This window comes from Perognathus longimembris, chromosome 20 (assembly GCF_023159225.1).
Source record: "Perognathus longimembris pacificus isolate PPM17 chromosome 20, ASM2315922v1, whole genome shotgun sequence".
Classification (NCBI taxonomy): domain Eukaryota; kingdom Metazoa; phylum Chordata; class Mammalia; order Rodentia; family Heteromyidae; genus Perognathus; species Perognathus longimembris.
Window position 1 is genome coordinate 46317394 of NC_063180.1, and position 20821 is coordinate 46338214.

At 44.4% G+C, this 20821-nt stretch overlaps 1 protein-coding gene across 7 annotated transcripts in view; it reads left to right on the forward strand.

Moving 5' to 3' along the window:
• The first annotated feature begins 1030 nt into the window (after positions 1-1030).
• Positions 1031-20821, forward strand: part of Zfand6 (zinc finger AN1-type containing 6) — a 59217-nt gene continuing 39426 nt past the window's right edge. For 4 of the 7 annotated variants that reach the window (XM_048330098.1, XM_048330095.1, XM_048330102.1 and 1 more), the window contains exon 1: positions 12591-12949. The gene's annotated coding sequence lies outside the window, so the exon portion shown is untranslated. Of the gene's footprint in view, positions 1175-12590; positions 12950-20821 lie in introns of those variants that run through there. The other 3 variants (XM_048330100.1, XM_048330101.1, XM_048330097.1) reach the window with 3 other exon arrangements.

Consider the following 20821-nt stretch of genomic DNA (forward strand, 5'->3'; position numbering starts at 1 on the left):
AGCAGGGCACTGGTGGCTTCCACCAGTCAGGAGACTGAGATCTGAAGATTGTGGTTCAAGGCCAGCAGGAAAGTCCGTGGGGCTCTTATCTCCAATGAATCAGCAAGAACTTCACAAGTGGAGCTGGGGAAGTGGGAGAGCGCCAGCCTGGAGTGACCAAGCTCAGGGACAGCGCTTAGGTCGAGTTCAAGCCCCACGACTGACAAAAAAAAGTACAAAAATAAAAAATTATATTAAAATTCCCATGACTAGCAAAATAGGTTTCTCACGACTGGGTTCACCTCTTTCCTCAACCCCGGTAGGAATGCAGCACCTGTGCATCCTGTGGTGCTGCCCCGGAGCAGGAAAGATGGCGGAGAAACTTCTGGAAGGTCCCTGTGTCTCTATCCTTACTTGCCCCGAGAGTGGCAATGCGGCCTGCACCCCGCCACTGGGAAAGGCTGAGACCTGGGGGTGCGCATGCAACGCACACGCGCCTCGCGTCCAGCTTCTCCGTCCAAGTCTGGCTCGGGACCGGGCAGCTCTGCGGCCGCCGTCGGACCCGGCGCTTGCACAGGCGGGGCGCGCCGGGGCGGGCACCGGTGGGCGCGCGGGGGCGGGGGGAAGGTCAGGGTCCCGCACAGCCGGCAGGTGGAGCAACAACCTTCCGCCTCAGCCTCAGGACGTCGCAGAGAGCCGCCCGCGCCGCACCCGACCCTGCAAGCGCCGCGGGATACCCTCCGGACCCCGAAGCCCCCAGCGGCGGCGGGGGAAGATCCCCGCGGACCGCAGCGAAGGAGGAGCGTCCCCCCTGCAGCGCCCGGCCCCGCCCTCCGCGACGCGCTGGCCAATAGCAGTGAGCTCCGAGAATTAGCCACGCCCCCTAGCCTTTTCCAGCTTATAGTTCTGCTCCGGCCGGTAATAATTAGGCTGTGGGCCGGAGCGGCCGCGTAAGCGTCGGGCGTCAGCCAATCAGGGCCTCTCTCACGCCGTGACGTCACAGGCTGAACAACCAAACAGAAAAGTTTAATAAACAGCGGACGGAGGGGCCGGCGGCGGCGGCGGCGGCGGTGGTGGTGGTGGTGGCGCGGCGGGAGCGAGCGGCGTTTGGCGGCCTCACCTGTCCCCCCCACTCACCGGCGGCGACCGGGCGGCGGCGGCAGCCAGCGCGTCAGGCGGAGGAAGCCGCCGCCAGGTGAGGAGCGCGACTCGGCTCGCGGGCGCCTCCCCTCCCCCGGCTCGCCCGGACCCCGGGCCCGCCCTTCCCCTCCGGGGCGGCGGCGAGGCCCGGCCCCTCCCGGCGCGGCGGGCCGGAAGCGGAGGGCGGCGGGGCCGCAGCAGGTGGCGGGGGGCTTGCGGGGGTGGAGGGTGGGACCGGCGCTCGTGGGGTCTCTGCTGGCCAGTCGGGGTCCCTGTCTCCCGCGGGCCGCGCCTCCCGGAGTCCTCAGGAGCTGTGGGCCTGGCCAGGTCGGGCCGCCCCCGGCTCCTGTGCGCGCGCCGCAGCCCGACCCCGCAGCCCCGCTCCCCGGGTCGGGCGTGGACGGGGCGGGCCGCGGGCCGGCGGGGCGTTCGTTCCGGCCTCCCGTCACGCGCGGAGGAGCCCGGGGCCGGGGCTGAGGTGCGGTGACTTCTGCGGCCGCATTTCGCCCCGGCACAACTTTTTCAAAAGTTACCAGGCGGGCCCGGGGCGCGGGGCGCGGGGCGCGGGGCCCGAGGCGGGCGCGGTTCCGTCCGAAGGGATCCACCGCGGTGGTCCGGAGCCCCGGGTGAGATTCTCCAGAGCAGCACTCGTTCGTTTTGGTTTCGTGGTGCTTTTCGTGTAAGTTTCAGGCAGCCGTGTGGTGCGAGTCACTGCTGGCACTCGCTGACAGACAGGCCGGGGCATAAGGGAAGATGGTTTGTAAAGTGAGCGGTGTAAACTTTCAAAACAGGCAGTCTGAATCTTCTTAATTTTTTACGTTTGAAGAATATAAGAGCCAGGGTCACAAATATACAGGGGGAAGGTTTGTGAGTGGATGGATCTATTATCTTGCCTGAAATGATCATTTTCCTGTTTAAGCATTACCACAATATCACGTTTTACACTTTAAATCTGTGCCAGTTGATTGTGTGTCACCTGCACCTCAATAGTTTTTTAAGCCTGAAAAATGTGTTTAATACAATAACAATACACAACGTGATGTAATATAAAAGATTAAGCAATAGAAATTCATGACTCCTCCCCTTAAATCAGGAGATGGAGCAAAACAAAATGTGAATCTGTTTATGTGTTTTCTTACCTGGCCAGGATTCCTGTTTACCTTTATTATTGAAGTTGTGTCAGTGTGTGCACACGCGCGTGTGTGTGCACATGCTGGGATTGGGCCTTAAACTCAGGGCCTATGCACTGCCCCTTAGCATTTTCACTCAAGGTTGACACTCTACCACATGAGCCACACACACCTCCACTTTGGGGTTTTTTTTTGCTGGAGATGAGAGTCTTCTGGCCTCTCTGCCTGGGCTGGCCTTCAATCTCATTCCTCAGATCCCAGCCTCCTGAGTAGCTAGAATTATAGGAGTAAGTCACTGGCTCTTGGCTCTGAGGTAAACATTCTGCCCTAGTGGATGGGGGTTGTTTTTTCTTTCTTGCCTTTAAAAAAAATGAGATTTTTAAAAACTTATTTATACCTATAAACAGTGTAGTCCCTTTAGGAAAATATTGTGACTAGATTATTTCATTACTTTATGATATGGTGCTATATTTCATTACTTTGTGATATGGTGCTAATCTTTACTCAGACATTTAGCAAGGCTTTTTTTTTTTGAATTGTGTTTTGTTTTGCTTTTAGCAGGTGTGCTCTATGAACTTGTTGCCAGCCTTTGTGGCACAAGTGTTTCTCTACTTAAGGTAGATTGCACAAGATGGTTTTAGGTAGGTGGGAGTCAAATAAATTAGCATACCTAGGAATAAATGAGAGACCTTAAGATTCTCTGTATTGCTGGGTGCTCATGCTCCAGCCTATAATCCTAGCTACTGACAAATCCCAGATAATGGTTTGAAGCCATCCCAGGCACAAAAGCCTGTAAAACTCTTTATCTCTAACCAGCAAAAAGCCAGAAAAGGTGTGGCTCAAGTGGTAGAGCACCAGCTTTGAGTGAAAAAGCTAAACAAGAATGGGAGGTCTCAAGTTCGACCCAGGTATTGGCACACCCACAAAATTTCTCCATATTGTTTAAGTAGAAGATCCAAGGCCCTAGTGATTGGTATACTTTTTGAACATTTGTGTAAGAAACCAAAGTTTCCTGTTACTTTATACCTGGTGAATCTCTCTTCCTTCAAATTCCATTGTAGAACTTTGTATTCCTTCTTAGTGCAAAAAATTTAGCTGGAGAGCACTTAATGTTTTACAAAGCCAGTTGATCAGTCTTTCTTTGGCCTTCCCTTCCCTTCAGTCTTGCAAAATACTGAACAAACTTCTCCTTTGTCTTAGGGTCCTGCTGCAGATGAAATGTGTGTGTTCCTAAGTTTGCACCAGCTCAGCCCTGGGCAGCAGCTGGCAAGCGGCAGACAGTCAGGACTAAAGTGACATTGTGTACAATTATGTCCTGCATGTTTTGGAAAACTTTTAGAGATGTGTGATTGGTATTTCAGGAACCACACATTAATAAGTATTTAGGTTTGAAACTGCTCTAGTGCTTCTACACAAACAAGGAAGCAATATTCCCTTAATTTCCTGAAGACAGTACGTGAATAGCTTTAAATTGTTTGAAGGTATGAGAATAGAACTGTGTGTGCGGACATACACATGTTGGTCCTGGGGCTTGAACTCAGGGCCAGGGCACTGTCCTTAAGCTTTTTGTCTCAAAATTGGTGCTCTACCATTTGAGACTCAGTTCCACTTCCAGCTTTTTTTTTTTTTTTTTTTTTTCCCCCCTTGGTGGTTCATTGGAGATAAGAGTCAGATGGGCTTTCCTGTCTGGGCTGGCTTGAACTGGAATCCTCAGATTTCAATCTCTTGAGTAGTGCCTGGCTTGAGAATAGAACATTTATTTATTTATTTATTTATTTTTTGCCAGTCCTGGGCTTTGGACTCAGGGCCTGGGCACTGTTCCTGGCTTTTTGCTCAAGGCTAGCACTCTGCCACTTGAGCCACAGCGCCACTTCTGGCCGTTTTCTGTATACGTGGTGCTGGGGAATCGAACCCAGGGCTTCATGTATACGAGGCAAGCACTCTTGCCACTAGGCCATATCCCCAGCCCGAATAGAACATTTTTTAACATGCATCTTGCAGATAAATAACAGGATGTTTTGTTTTTGTAGGACTGTATTTTGCTTTTTAAAAAAGTTGTTTTTGTAATTGTTTATAAGGGCAGTGGCCATGTGTATGTGCTCGCGTGTGGGTGTGCACGTGTATGTGGAGGGGAGCTTTTCAGTTTTGGAATGCCACCATAGAAATCCTCTGTTAACGTGTTGTCCAGTGTGTCTTTGCTTTTCTGTGTCTTTGTTCTTTTTTATGCTGGTACTTAGGCTTGAACTCATGGCTCCACACTTTCATATAGCAGGTACTCTGCCACTTTTACCACACCTCCAGTTCCAGCTTCTTTCTCTTGTTTAAGTAGAGATGAGTCTTGATTTTTTTTTTTTCTTCTCTGCCAGATTGGCTTGAATCTCAATCCTGAGATCTTAGTCTCTTGAGCAGATAGAATTCTAGGTGTGGGCCACTAGTACCTAACTTTGGTGGTTTTTTTTTTTTTCCATATTGCCAACTATTAGTTAATTTTAAGCAGTGTTAGCTTTGCTACCTTGAAAATTTGTCTCAGAGGTGTCTGTTAACACCTTTTTTTTTTGGTGCTGATCCTGGGGCTTGAACTCTGGGCCTGGGAGCTGTCTGAGCTTTTGTGCTCAAGGCTAGTTAGTGCTTTATCACTTGAGCCACAGTTCCACTTGCTCCTTCCTTCCTTCCTTCCTTCCTTCCTTCCTTCTTTCCTTCCTTCCTAACTTCCTTCCTTCCTTCCTTCTTTCTTTTTCTTTCCTTCCTTCTTTCTCTCTCTTTCCCTCCCTCCCTCCCTTCTTTCTTTCCTTCTCTCTTTCTTTCTTTCTCTTTTTCTTGTAGTTAATTGGAAATAAGAGAGTCATACAGACTTTCTTGTTCTGGCTGGCTTTGAGCTGTGATCCTCAGATCACAGCCTCCTGAATAGCTAGGATACTGGCGTGAGCGCCTGAGTCCATCTAGCACCTTTGTAATTGGAATCATAGCCTTAGTTCTTGTTCCCTACAGTGTTCTCTGACTGCTCGGTGGAGAACCACCATTTATGATGCTCCAAGGCTCAAAATACTTAAGTGCCTCTTCAGTATACAAAATAAAATTCAGACTTTTTACTGGGATTTGTGTACTGCAGACCAGTGTTATCAACAAAAATAAAACACAAGCCATGAATGGCCCTTCCTGGAAGTAGTTTAGTTTATTTTTTGATAGCCACATTACAAAGAAAAACAGGTGAAATTGGCTTTATTTAACTCCAAAAAGCACTGAAAACAGTGTTCTCAACATGTACTAACAGAGCAAGTCATTACTGGGATATTTTCCTTTTCATAGATTGGCTCTAACCTCTGGAATGTAATCTCCCTGTGATACTTGTCAGTCCTGAATAGCTGTGTTTCAGATGCGTACTGAAAAGTGACTATGGGGCCTGCTTGCATCTCAGGGCCTGTCCTGCCCTCCGTATGTTTTCCTGTCAAAGCTTCTTGACAGCCATGAATAGGTGACACTTCCTTAAAGTCCCTTTTCAGCACGCAGTCACATTCTGTTGAAATGTCACTTTTTGTTTTGTTTTGTTTTGTTTGGCCAGTCCTGGGCCTTGAACTCAGGGCCTGAGCACTGTCCCTGGCTTCTTTTTGCTCAAGGCTCTAGCACTCTGCCACTTGAGCCACAGCGCCCCCTCTGGCCGTTTTCTGTATATGTGGTGCTGGGGAATTGAACCCAGGGCCTCATGCATACAAGGCAAGCACTCTTGCCACTAGGCCATATTCCCAGCCCGCATTTGCAGTTTTTATTCTAACAGTTTCTGCACCTGCTCTATGCCAGGCACTGTATAAAGCATTGAGGACACAATTATGAACAAGACAGGATCTTTCCTGTCATGGAGATTGGATCTGTTGGAAAGACAGGCAATTAACAAATCAATGAAGACAGAATTTGCAGATTTAAAAGTGCTCTGAAGCCAGAGGCTGGTGGCTCACACCTGTATTCCTAACTACTCATGAGGCAGAGACCTAAGGATCCTAGGAAGATAAATATGAGAGAGACTTATCGCCAATTAACTAGCAAAAAGCCGGAAGTGGAGCTGTGGCCCAATTGGTAGCACACTAGCCTTGAGCAAAAAAGCTAAGGAACAGTCGCCCAGACTCTTTGAGTTCAAGCTTCAGTACTGACAACAAAAACGAATGAATGAATGCAATTACCTTTAATTATCTCTTAGTGGTAGGGCTGTTTCCTCCCTCCCCCTTGTGGTTTGCTTTGATTTTGTGATCCAGTCAGACTTCTTCAGGTAACTTTGTATTACTTTGCTCCTTGGTATTTCCTCATTATGAATTTTCAGGGTTGTTTTTTTTCCCCCCATCTGGAAGGCCTATCTACATGTTGTTCTTTTACTTGATTGTGATTTCTTTGACTGTTTACAATTAAAATTAGGTCCTGTTGGTTCTCTGAGATTGTATTGGCTATTTCTTTTGTAAAAATGTGTAATAACCGCAATTCATTAAGTGTGTGATTTGTTTCTGTGTCTTATTTCTTCCTCTAGAGCTGTGTTTTCCAGTCTGCCATCTTCCAACTTCTGTGGCTGTTTAATGAAATATTAAAAGTTCCCTTCCTGCTGGGTGCTAATGGCCCAGACCTGTAACCCTAGCTATTTAGGAGGCTGAGATCTAAGGATCGCAGTTCAAAGCCAGCCTGAGTTAGGAAAGCCAGTGAGATGTTCATCTCCAATTAACTAGTAGGAAGCCAAAAAATGGAGCTGTGGCTCAAGTGGTAGAGCACTAGCCTTGAGTAAAGAATTAGCTCTGGGACTATGCCTGGGCCCTGAGTTCAAGCTCTGGGACTGGCATACACACACACACACAAAATTCCATTCTTGGATTAGTCTTGTCTGGTGCTCAGAAGCCATGTTCAGCTATCAGTGATTGCACTGGACAAGAGAGATAGGGTGCCCTCTGCACCAATAAATACGAGTCCAAATTTGCAGTTAGTTTGCTGATGGCTACAGTGATTTATTTAAATTAAAAGAAAATAGCCAGATCTGACTATAGAATGCAGCTGGTTACACGTAAGTATCCTATGTGTACTTGTTCTTTAGTCCAAAGCAAGAATGAGAATATCTTGTTTTTTTAAAAAAATGGGTACATATTGAAATAATGAGGTATTTTGTACATGTTGAGTTAAATAAAATGTATAATGTGACTAAGTAGAAAATTGAAAATCCATGTAGTTCCAGATAAGTTTTTATTTGGACAGTGCTATTTCAGAGTGTGTGTGTATGTGTGTGTGTGTGTGTGTGTTTCAGAGGGGGTGTGTGTGTGTTTCAGAGGGGGTGTGTGTGTGTGTGATGTGCCAGTACTGGGGCTTGAACTCTGGGCCTTGCACTCTTGCTTGGCTTTTTAACTGAAGGCCTTGAGCTCTACCACTTGCATCACAGGTCCACTCCTGGGTTTTGGTGGCTAATTGGAGATAAGAGTCTCATGGGTTTCCTGACCTGGCTTACTCCAAACCAAGGTCTTCAGATCTTAGCTTCCTAAGTAGTTAGGATTACAAGCGTGAGCCACCAGCATCTGGCCAAGCAGAAGCTTCTACAAAGATAGACACTTGGTGTTTATTTTGTTGACATGGCATTCCTGACAGGTAGTAATAATAGTACTCAAGACATAGATGTTTAAAAGCTCTAGTGAGTCTATAAACTATTAACACTGAATATTACTATTTTTGTGCCAGTCCTGGGGCTTGAACTTAGGGCCTGGGCGCTGACCCAGATGAGCATTTTTGCTCCAGTCTCTAACCCTTAAGCCAAAGTTATACTTCGGCCTTTTGGGGCAGTTAATTGGAGATAAGAGTCTCAGGACTTTTCTGCCCTGCTGGCTTTGAACTGTGATCCTCAGATCTCAGCCTCCTGAGTAGTTAGGATGACTGTTGTGAGCCACTGGTACCCAAGCTGAGTGTTGTTTTAATTGGTAAGAGACTTACTATTCAACTCTTTTCACAGTTGAACAGCTGTGTCTTTGTTTTAAATATCAAGAAGGTACATAGAAAATCTTTTGTCTTTTAATTTTTTATTTTTTCAGTTTTAGGCAGTTAGGGAGAGAGAGAGAGAAATAAAAGCCTGCTGATCTCTTTGTTTATTTCCTGTATCTAGTGATTTTACTGGGTATCAGTGTTATCATGAAGCCTTAGCAATGTGTGAGGATGATGAGTGCTTTTCCCTTTAATGTCCTAATCCCTATTTGTGATTTTCTTTATTGGTGACCTTGCTCATCCTTCTGGATCTAAAACAAAGCAACTTACTGTGTCTTCCATGGAGCTCTCTCTTTCCCAGCCTTGGGTTTTCTTATCTGCATGGGCCTTAAAGATTGCTCTGCCTTCTTGCTGAGTTTTGCTGAGTGGGCCCTCCCCCCCCTCACTCCCCATCTACTTATGCCTTCTGGGGCTTTCCTGATAACACCAAGTTACAAACTTACTTTTTTGTGTGTGTTGGTCCAGTTTCTAGGTGCTGTCTCAGCTTTTTTGCTCAAGTGTAGTATTCTACCACTTGACCCACAGTGCCACTTCTGGCTTTTTGGGTAGTTAATGGAGGTAAGAGTCTCACAGATTTTCCTGTCCCAGCTGGCTTTGAACTGACATCCTCAGATCTCAGCCTCCTGACTAGCTAGGCTGACAGGCTTGAGGCCCTGGCGGCACCCAGCTCAACTACATACTTTACTTTTTTTGTAGGCCAATACACATTTGCCAGGGAAGTTGTGTGTGTGTGTCAGTACCAGGGCTTGAACTCAGGCCTCAAGCTGTTGCTTGGCTTTCTTCCTCACAGCTGGTGCTCATCACTCCCTTGGGTGGCGACAGTGGTTCAAGACTTCTTTATTTTTCTTTTTCTTTTCTCTGTTGTACTAGGATTTGAACTTAGGGCCTTTAGGTTGCTACTTGAACCATGCCCCCAGTTCAGTTACTTTTCAGGTAAAGTTTCACATTTTTTTTTGCCCAGTGCCTGCCCTAGACTCCTTCAGTCCTCCTTTCCTGCATAGTTGGGATCACAGGCACCCATCACCAGGCCCACAGAGATGGGATTTCATTTACTCTTTGTCCAGGCTGGCCTCAGCCTCTGGTCCCTGTTCAGGGTGCACCACCAGACTTCACTCTTGCTGACCCCGCAGTGTTAGTGGACCCATCACGTCAGGTCCTCATCATTTGCTGCACGCACCGTCAGGCATGTCTGAGGAATATTCCCAGGATTCATAGCTGAAGCTAGTCTGAGCCCTTTTCTCCTGTTCTCTCTCTATCCCACCAAAAGTTGTTCCTAGTAGTTGAGGCCTTAGGTGTTGGTTCTTTGTATGGGTTTTATTATTATATGTGATAGTGGGGATTGAATTCATGACTTCCTGCTCGGCACTCTACCACGGGAGGTGCATCTCCAGGCCCCTTTTGCTTTGTATGTGTGTGTCCTGGGGTTTGAACTCAGGGCCTGGGTGCTGTCCGTCCCTGAGCTTTTGTGCTCAAGGCTGGTGGTGCTCTACTACTTGAGCCACTTCTGCCTCTTTGTTGGGTAAGTGGAGAAAACAGTCTCATGAACTTTCCTGCCAGGCTGGCTTTGAACTACGATCCTCAAACAGATCTCCACCTCCTGAGTAGGTAGGGTTACAGGCCTGAGCCAGGCTGCATTGGTGGTTATTACTATTTTTTTAATCGTATTTTATTTATGTGGTACCCAGAAGTCAAACCCTGGGCTTTGTGCATGCTATGTAAGCACTCTACCACTAAGCAGCATTCCCAGTCATGTGTGGGTTAATTTTGAAACAGAATCTCACTTTATTCCTTGGCCACCTGGACTGTTTTCTGTGCTTTACCAGGTCCCTGAGAATGACAGGCACACACCCCTGTATCGGGTGATTGTACTTTGCCATAGCCGGGGTTACAGGTGTGTACCCCTCCACCCAGCCAGTGGTTGAGATGGGACTTTGAACTTTTTATTCCCCAGCTGGTCTTGAACTTCAGTCCCTATTTCTGCCTCTCAAGTAGCTAGGATTCCAGGTTTGAGACGCCACACACAGCTGTACGTATAGGATCTTTTTAGTCAAAAGTGGCCTGGCAGGAAGCAAAGGAAGTTGACGTTGTCCCAAACAAGAAATTCACTCATTACCTGACTTACGAAGTGGTAACTACTCTGTAGAGTACCTTAATAAAATTAAAAGAATAAAGTGGCACTAAGCTGTCCAATGATGTATGAGTTACATTTAACTGATAAGTCCGGATTCCCACAAAGAATAGACAGTATGTCTTTTGAATACAGGCCATCAGAAAATGATATTCTCACATCTAATCAGGGAGTCTGAAAGTTTCTGTGCAGGCTCTTTGTTCCTATAAAGCAATATTGTTTTCATATAAACTAGATTGTAGTTTTACAGCTTAGGTATCGCTGCTACTTCTGATTTAGAGCTGGAATAAAATGTCCTTAATTTTAATCTGCATACTGTGTAACTTTAAATCCTGTGATCTTTAAACTATTTGTAATCCATAGTCGCAGCTTCTTTTCTCTGGGTTGTGGATTTGTCTTATTATAATGGTGTATGATTACGGGGAGGATTGTGCAAATAATTAACTTTGAAGTTAAAAATTGACCTCAGAGTAGAGGTTTATTTGGGTCCTACAGCTATCTTCTCATGCTGTGTTTGTCAAACTTTAAAATATTTTCCAGCCCCTTTCCGCTAATCTTTAAAATTTTTTGGCTATTTACCATATTTTCCTCCTCTTGTTCTTTCTGGGGATTGCCCCAGTACCTCTTGTGCTTCGAATGTTGCTTTGCAAGCAGGTCATGCTGGGAAGAAAACCAGAACCCCTCCCCCCCCTTGTTAAGTGCTGGGTCCTGCAAAGGGTCCTGGGGAGGGCTCTGGATTGGCATCCGCTCAGCAGGGTCCTTCTCCACATTCACATCTGGCTGCAGTAACTGGATGTTCATTCTGTCACAAAGACGTCTTTCTGCATTCAAACTAATTGTGTTGGCATTGTGTTCTAATAAATACTCTGAGGGGAAAAATGGTAAGATTTTGAACTTTGAAAACTACATTTAATTAAGAATTCTGTAACGCATAAAGCTTCCTGAAAACATTTTAAATAACTCGTTCTAACTTGCCTTTATTTGTATGAATAACAGTTAATAATTTTCGGTAGAGGTGAAAAATTATACTTCGCCTAAATAACAGATGTTGCTGAATCAGTCAGATAGTGATTAATATTAGTACAGCATTTGGCCAAGTTATTACATAAGCAGGTGGCTTTTATTTTTTACTTCTGTTTTATTTTTTTGTGCTGTTTCTGGGGCTTGAACTCAAGGACTGGGTGCTGTCCCGAGGCTACTCTCCCCCCCTCCCCCCAAGGCTTGAGCCATATACTTCCAGTTTTCTGGCGGTTCATTGGAGATAGAGTCTGACAGACTTTCCCTCTCGGGCTAGTTTTGAGCTGTGATCCTCCTCAGACCCTCAGCCTCCTGAGTAACTAGAATTAAAGGTGTGAGCCACCTGTGCCTGGTTTACTCTGAGTTGCCCTTGTACCTGGACCCTCTTGTGCTTCCTGTGGTAGCTGGGATGGCAGGCGTACACCACTATACCCAGACTTTTCTGTTGAGTTCACGTCTTTGGGGCTTTGTGAACTTCTTGCCCCACTAGCCTCAAACCTCTATTCCTGATCTCAGCATCGCCAGTATCTGGGGTTATCAGTGTGACACATTGTGCCTGGTTCCTTCCTCCTTTAAATTGGGAGGAGCCAAGGCAAACCTTGGCATACTTTACCTAGAGCTGGGAGTGTTCACATACACATGAGGTCCTGAGTTCAGTCCCCCTGCATTGCAAAATAAAATAAGTAAATAGGTAAATAACCTTTTACTTGAGCAATGCCATTAGAACAATCTTTTCCTTTTCGATCTCAGTTGGTACTAGATGAGCATTAAGTGCAGCAGTGCCTACACAGTCAGAGCTGTTCATGGGCTCATACAGAAGTGGTATTTCTGTTTAATTTTCCATTTTAAGTGGAAATATCAGTCTCTGATGTCACTGAAAATTTACTCTATTGTGATATTGAAAATATATCAAGACTATTGAGGACTTGAATTGAGGAAATGAATGTTTTGGATTTGAAATTTTAGTTGCTGTATGTTTTCACTTTTAAGTTTGCCCTTCCTTTAGGTCTTAGAAAAATCTGGTAATGGTGTTTTTGGGTTTTTTTTTTTTTGTATTTGCTTTAAAATTTCAGACAAACGGAACTCCGGAATAGGAATCTTTGTTTTTAAAGCTTAACTTCATGGCCCTGCAAAAACAACAAATGCCTTAGGTTAAATACATATTTTTAAAGTTTTTGTCACTAAACTTCATACGAAAGCGGCTTCTAGGAGCTTCCATTGACGTTACTTAGTTTATTTTTCCATCTAGACAAAAGAGAAAGCAAATAATCTGTGATGGGAAAAACGGAAGCGTTCTGTACTGTTTCTTTAAGAAACCTGCTTATCCAGGGGGTTTTAGTGTGTTTAACCTAACCTGCTAGCAAGGAAAAGTTCTTTAAAATAATGGATATTAGCCGTATCCAATCACCATTATCAGTTTCACTAACAGGGAGGAGATTCTCCTCTCGGGCCACTAGAATTGGAGAAGGTGGGGCTTGGTAATCAGGTTTGGTTGCTTTGGAGTCCAGCTCCAAGTGAAGTTAATCTGAGGTGAAGCAGACAGAAAATTGTGGAGGTTTTATTGGTAGGATTTCTGTTCTAATCTTCTAATGATCCTGTATTTATTTATTTATTTTTTTGCTTTTGCTCCTTTATGCTTCTTTGTATACTAGGTTTGTTATTGTTTCTGTTTTCTGTGGTAAACTGGACATTAAAATTAAGCAGGCAAGCAGAACAAAAGGGCTTGTTTAGACAGGAAATAGGTGTTGAGAGACCCAAACTTGACTTTCTTTGATCAGTATTTCTAGTTTAGACTTTGGATACCTCTAGCCATCTTTGAATTAAAGGTCGTTTCCAGGGACAGGCTTTCTCTTGGGCTGGACATTAAAGCAGTCATTTGTCAGTTTTTATAAGTGACACCTGGAGGAGAGGGTATGTGTCATTTTCTTTAAATTTAAGGTGTTAAGTTGCTAAAAGAGCAATCAGGGGTGTAGGTTTAATTTTCTCCTTTTTAAAGAATTGAAATGTCAATTTTGCTTACATTTTTTAAGGAGAGTATATTTTCAATTCAGCAATATATTGACATTTTTACTATGCTTTTAAGTTTAGCCCTTTTTTCTAAGTTAAAAAAGGGCATCATTGACTTACGTTGTGTGAAGAGAGTAAAACTGCTTCCCCCTCCCAAACTTTCCCATTCTTCCAAAGGTGGAGATAAGTAATTAACATTCTTTTGAAGCAAAATGAATGTAGTTTCAGAAGCTATAGATGAATTACAAAAACCTGAAAGTACATGAATCTTTGGACATTCTTACTAAAAAATATATTTTGTGGTCTCAGTACTGTTTTCTTTGGAGATTGTTTGCTTTATGTTACTGCCCTGTGTCTTGTAGAAGTTAAGGTGTAAAAGTTCATTTCTAGAATAGATAGAAATGCCTGCGAGGTATTTTCAGCCAGGGTGCTTGCATTTGCTCTGCCGCTTTTTCCAACTCATGGAAAAGGTCTTTAAATAAATGCTCTTCTGCTCTAGTAGTTGCTTAAGCAATTCTGTTTCTACAAAATCTAGGAGTTAAATACCTACAAGTATCATTGTAGTGGTCTCCTTTTTTCTGTCTGTCTTCCATATTTTTACATTTTTTCCAATAATTGTAAGGGTAATTTTACTCTTGTTTGTTTGTTTTGATTCTTGTAGCCATACCCTTGTCTTAAGTTGATTAGGACTGCAATTAATCTTTCCTTTGTTCTCTTAGGTTCCTATGTTTTAATTATTTTGCTCATATTTCATTGGACATACTGCTAAATAGATCTTTCAGATGTTTTCCTTTTTTCAAACAGGTTTTATTCTTCTGGAAACATAGATCAGAGAATATGAATAATCTCTGGTAAAGTTGCCTTGCAAAAAAGATTACACTAATATCCATTGCCACCAACAAGATGTAGTGCAAGTTTCTTAATAAGTAATGTTCTGTTTCCTGTTGTGCTGTGCCTCTGGAGAGATACCAGTGTTTCCTAAACAAATAGCCTGTTTTAAATGCCATTAGCAAGATGGAGAAGGGCTCTAAATCCATTTTCTGGATTAGCTGAAGGAAACTGGGAAGGCTTTTGTCCACTTCAGCTAGTCATTGCATATACATATACTTGGTATTTAGATATTTTTTAATTAATTAATTTATTTATTATTTTAGCCAATCCTGGGGCTTGAACTCAGGGCCTGGGCACTGTCCCTGAGCTTCTTCTGTTCAAGGCTAGCACTCTACCATGTGCACTACAGCAGCACCACTTTCGGCCTTTTCGGTGTATGTGGTACTGAGGAATTGAACCCAGGGCTTCATGCATGTGAGGCGAGCTCTCTACCACTAAGCCACTTTCCCAGCCTCCATTTTTAGTTATTTTGTATGTTGCTGCCGTCAGGCCTGGCTTGCAGTAGTAGTTCCATGGCTCTTCACAGTGTGCTGCCCACCACACACACACCTGAAGGAGGAATACGTCTGAGGAAATGTAACATGAGCAGACCATTTCTAGAAGGTGAATGGGGTCCTCCAGGGAGCAGCCTTGTCTCTGAGCACTTCTGGACTAGGGTTTTACACAATATGTACTTGAGAAACAGAATTGTATGTGTAATTGAATTGTGGTGTGTGACGTGGAGGCTGCTGAAGCCAGGCCATAAACTAGTTGTTGCAACAGAATACATTTAAAAAGTTGTTTTAACGCAAAATTCAAGACAAATACTAGTTTGTAAATTGAATGCGTGTGGGTGGTGATAAGCCACAGACCAAGCCAGTTGTATTCATTTTAGAGTTGGCATCTCTTAAACTGTGTCCTGGAGCCTTGAATTTCAGTTTACTAATAACTTTATATCTCTACTCTGAGTCATGGTGGGTGTTTCCAGAGAAAGGTTAGGTGTGTGTGTGTGTTGGTGGTTCATTGGAGTTAAGAGTCTCACACACTTTCCTGCTTGGGCTGGCTTTGAACCTTGATCCTCAGCCTCCTGAGTAGCTAGGATGGAAGGTGTGAGCCACCAGCAGTTAGCAGTTACTTTATTATTTTGACATTTGGATTAGAAGAGAAACATTTACCCATATATGTATCACAGATAGTTCCACTCTTATGTGTTTCTGTGCTTTTTGTTATTATTTTTGCGGTTTTGTTTTGCTTGGCAGACCCCTGAGACTAAACCCCAACTGTGCATGCAAGACAAGCACCGTATTGCTGAGGAACACCGGCCCCTTCCTTAGTCTCAAGTTTGAGAAAATTACTTTCTTGGTGTGTGGCAGTGCTGGGGTTCAAACTGGGACCTTGTGAAGTGCCACACAAGCCATGCTCCACTGAACTGTGCCTCCAGCTTCTTTGTTTTCTTCAGCAAAATTTAATCTTTCTGCTACCAGTTAGAGATGCAGATAATTGTATGTAATAATCTTTGTAAAAGCATTTGGAATTTGGATGTTGATTATGGTTAATGGCCACCCAAGGTAAAGGTTTACCTGCTCATGTGCTCCAGGGAGCAGTGAACCTTCCAGAATGATGGTCCTTAGTGGGCTCCCCACCAGATATCTGCCATACCGGCCGATAGCGGGCAGGAGCCTGGAATTCCTGTTAGGTGATGAATTTCAGAGGAAAAGTAAAAATTAGTTTTGAGAACTCCTAAATTGACCTAAATGTTGGAGAAATAGATGTATGATGATAGTTGTGTGTTACTATTTTAGAATGGAGTCAAAAAATGATAGAAGTGATTTGGAAGGCAAGCAGTGTTGTTGGGTTGTTAGGGGAGTGCTGTGTGTGTGTGTGTGTGTGTGTGTGTGTGTGTGTGTCTTTTTTCTCCTAATGATAAAAATTTTAATGAGTAACAAATTGCAGAAACTTGGAAGAACCTAAGACCACAGTGGGCTGAGTCTATTCATAAGGTCTCTTTGTTCTGTCTGCTAGGTGAACTTAACAGTTTTGAATTTTTTTCTCAGTGTGGCCTCTTTATGAAAGTAGGTAAATGTTTGTGGGTGACTTATGAAGGGTTCATTTGTGCATCTGTTTGAATAAATTTAGTTTTAAGAAACATGTTGGGTCGGGTGCTAGTAGCTCAGGTCTGTCATCCTAGACACTTGGGAAGCTGAGATCTGAGGATCACAGTTTGAAGCCAGCCCAGGCCAGAAAGCCCATAAGACTCATCTTCAAGTTAGCATCAAAAAAGCCAGCAGTGGTGCTGTGTCAAGTGGTAAAGAGCTAGTCTTGAGCAAAATAGCCCAAGGACAGTGCCCAGGTCCTGAACTCAGGACTGACACACTCACATGCATGCCCCCCTCCTCCCAACGTGCCGAGACGTCATTAAACATTACTTTGTGTTAACCGGGTTTTGATAAGAGGAGAGCAGCCGTGTCTCTGTCTGCCTGGGTCTCTTCCCCACACAGGCTGTGCATTTTCTTGCAGTGTAGTGATGGGGCTTACACAGAGGTCTCCTCTTTAGAACAGGTAAGGATTCTTAACATGCTTCTCATTCTGCCCTTTGCTTGTTAATCTCCAGTCCTGTGTTTTTAGTGACCTGTGTGTGCTTACATTTCCAGGCCCTGGACCATTAAGTCCAGAGAGAAGCTGGGTTTCTTCCTATTCTTTCATCCCAAGCTGTTGGTGAATGCTTAGTATCTCTAGAACTCATCTCTCCTGACATCCCCTCCCCCAGGCCTTGTTTTTGTGCTAGTCGTGGGACTCGAACTCAGGGTGTGTGTGTGTTGGTCCTGGGGCTTGAACTCAGGGCCTGGGCTCTATCTGTGAGCTTTTTTGCTGAAGACTAGCACTCTACCACATGAGCCGCAGCTCCATTACAGACTTTTTTGGGTAGTTAATTATTGAGATACGAGTATCATGGACTTACTGCCCAGGCTGGCTTTGAACTGTGATCCTCAGATCTCACACTCCATAGTGCTGTGATTACAAGTATGTGCCACCAGTGCCTGGTTCTGTCCATTTCTTTCTTAGCCCAGTAAAATGGCCACCTAATTGATTGTCATTATTATTCATTTTTGGTGCTACTAAAGTATTGAAATCAGGGCCTCACACTTTTTTGCCTGGTACTCTTCAACCACTTGAATTACACCTCTATTTCTGGCATTTTACTGGTTTGTTGGAGATAAGAGTCTCAGACTTTATAGGCTGGTTTTGAACTGAGATCTTCAGACCTCAGCCTCTTGAGTAGCTAGGATTACGGGTGTGAGCCACAGGTGCCCGACCTGTTGATCTACATTTCCATTTTGACTTGTTATAATATTAGTTACTGTGTTCATGGGTTTTTGGGTTTTTTTTTGCTCGAAACTTAATAGTCTGTTGGTGGGAGGATGGGGGGGTGTCGCATGAATGGAGGGAGGAGGGGTGAGCAAGTGCAATCCTTATCTCAGTGTGCATGATATAAAAATTAGATAAGTAACTTGAGGGAAGAGGTGAGGATAGGGAGATGGGAGAACAGTAGAAGGGGTGACACTGATGAGGACTTAGGGAATGGGACTTCTTTGTACAACTACTTACTAAAATTTAAAAAAAAATGTGAATATTAAGATAAGTAGGGGGGAAAAACCCTCACTAGTGATTCCTTCTTGCCCTTGGATAACATAAATGGGGTAGGGTGTTAATCATTTTCTTTTTATCCTTTACCTTCCTCTGCTATCCCCTTCCAACCGTTTTTAAAGCCAAAAGACCTCCATTGTCCATAGCTTTGAGAGCGGTGTGTTCAAAGGAACATACTATAAACTAGAATGTTTGAAGTATAGGCAAATATTACCAATATTTATTTGTTTGTTTCATTTCTTGCCAGTCCTGGGGCTTGGACTCAGGGCCTTAGCACTGTCCCTCGCTGCTTTTTGCTCAAGGCTAGCACTCTACCACTTGAGGCACAGCGCCACTTCTGGCATTTTCTATTTATGTGGTACTGAGGAATTGAACCCAGGGCTTCATGCATGCAAGGCAAGCACTCTACCACTAAGCCATATTCCCAGCCCCTACCAATATCGATGTATGTATTTAAGTGGATTGGGTTGTCAATGACAATCTCAGATAAAAGTAAAATTCTGGGAAGCCTGGGCATGGTGCTACATACCTGTAATCCCAGCTGATCCCAAGCTTGCGTTGGCAGAAACACAGCACTTTGAAACATGAAGTAAAATAGCTATGAGTTCAAATCTCAGTAGTGGGGCCAAGGGAATCCATGAATTGCCTGTTCAAAAAGCAACAATGGTTTGGTTCTATTTCCCCCTCCTCCCTTTTCTCTCTTCCTCCCTCTTTCTCTCTGTCTCTCGTCTCTCTGTCTCTGTCTCTCTCTTTGTCCTGGGGCATGAACTCTGGGCCTGACCACTCCCTGAGCTTCTTTGACTCATAGTTAGCACTCTACCCTACCATTTGAGCCACAGCACCACTTCCTGCTTTTTCTGTTTATGTGGTGCTGAGGAATCGAACCCAGGGCTTCATGCATGCTAGGCAAGCATTCTACCCCTAAGCCACATTCCCAGCCTTTTCTTTTTTGATGTGTTTTCTACTTGAAAGGGTTTTTTTGTTGTTGTTGTTGTTTTGAGAAAGAGAACACCATAATATTACTCTCAAAAGTAAAATTTTGTCGTTGTTAGTCTTGGGGCTTGAACTCAGGGCCTGGAAGCACTCTTTGGCTCAAGGCTAGTGATCTATCACTTTGAACCACAGTGCTACTTCCAGTTTTCTGGTGGTTCATTGGAGATAAGAGGCTCATGGAAACAAACAGTACAAGTAGTGTATCCAATGCCTAACGTATGAAACTGTAACCTCTCTGTACATCAGTTTGATAATAAAAATTTGGAAAAAAAAAAAAAAGAGGCTCATGGACTTTCCTGCTCAGGCTGGCTTTGAACTGTGATCCTTGAATTTCAGCCTCAATAGCTGGAATTACAGACATGAGCCTGTGGGTAGCTGGCTCAAAAGTAAATTTTAACAGTAGCTTATTTACTATTTAAAATGTTAGGTTACTTTATATAAGATATAATTTGAAAAGAATGTTTCATTTATCTCTGATAAGTAAAATATGCAACCATTTTAATTTTTTACACAATGGTTTAAAATAGCCTATTTCCTCTTCATTAAGCCAGTGTTGTATACTACTAACTAACTACATTGTTCTGTATTACTAACTACATTGTGTCATGATATACTAAAAATCATTGCTGTAGAAAGTGAATGAGGGAGAAGATGACTTACAAGTTAAGGCAGTCAGGAAGCTAGAAAACGTAAGTCCCAGGCCATGAGACGTTCCTTAGGTGTATGTGTTTCCTCAGGAACAGAAAGCCCTGCTGCCCCCTTTGTCTTTGTCCTTTCTTCTTTTAAACAGATACAGATAGAAGGGAGTAACTCTGAAATGAACTCAAATTCAGACCCTGGTACCTTTAAAAAAGAAACTGCAACTCTTGGGTAGAGCACATCGTCATGCACTGCTTATGCTTGCTTTAGTCCTGAGGAGGATCTAATCCTAGGTCTGGGGCCAGCTGGGCCAGCCCTGCCGCCTGACACTGGGCAACGTCTGCCAGTGGGCAGCCCTAACCCTCCTCTGCCGCCTGCTGCTACTAGGGATTGCATTGAGCCCTCTTGCTCTCAGTTGGCGGTGTTGCTCACAGCTGGCATTCTGCCAGGCCTCCACATCCTGCTTGTGGCTGGTCAATTCCAAGTCAGATTTGTCTGCTTGGACTGGATCTTATTCATAACTCAGTGTCCCGAGTGGCTCGGATTACAGGTGTGAACCCCCGTCCCAGGGCCCCTAAACACAGGTCAGCCTGTGTTGCCCAGGCTAGCCTTAAACTCCTGGCCTCATTGGATCCTCTTATCTCAGTTGGTGTAAGGAGTAGCTTGGACTACAGGCACTGGCCACCTCCTCAGAGTTGGGTCCTGACCAAAACCATCCATTGAATGTGAGCTTCCCTTCCCACCCCACAGTTTCCTGATTTGGCCCGCCTCTGTCAATTTGACATGCCAGGCACTTTGTATAAGTGGACTCCTGTGACTTGTGTCCCTAGGCAGGTGACATCATCTCATGTATTTCAGAAGGTCCCCTTCTCTTTACAGTCACCCGCGTAGTGCATGAAAATTGCCTCATCTTTAACCTCATCTACACCTGGGCTGATCCTATTATAAAACTTGGCTTAAACCTGATCTAAGGATCAAGGTTCAGAGCCAGTCAAAGCAGAAAGTCTGTGAGACTCTTAACTTCCACCAGAAAACTGGAAGTGGAGCTGTGGCTTAAGTGGTAGATCACTAGCCTGGAGCAGAAAAGCTCAGGGATAGCTCTTAGGCCCTGAGTTTGAAGCCCCACATGACCCACAAAATCAGGATGTGGAGTTAATTTACATTTTCTGCCTAATGACAACCGGTAGTAAACACTGAATAAAATGTTACCTTTGCTGTAGCCTCCTGTCATTCTCACCTCTCCTCATACTGCTTTAGCAATGGACTTTCTGAAGACCTCTAC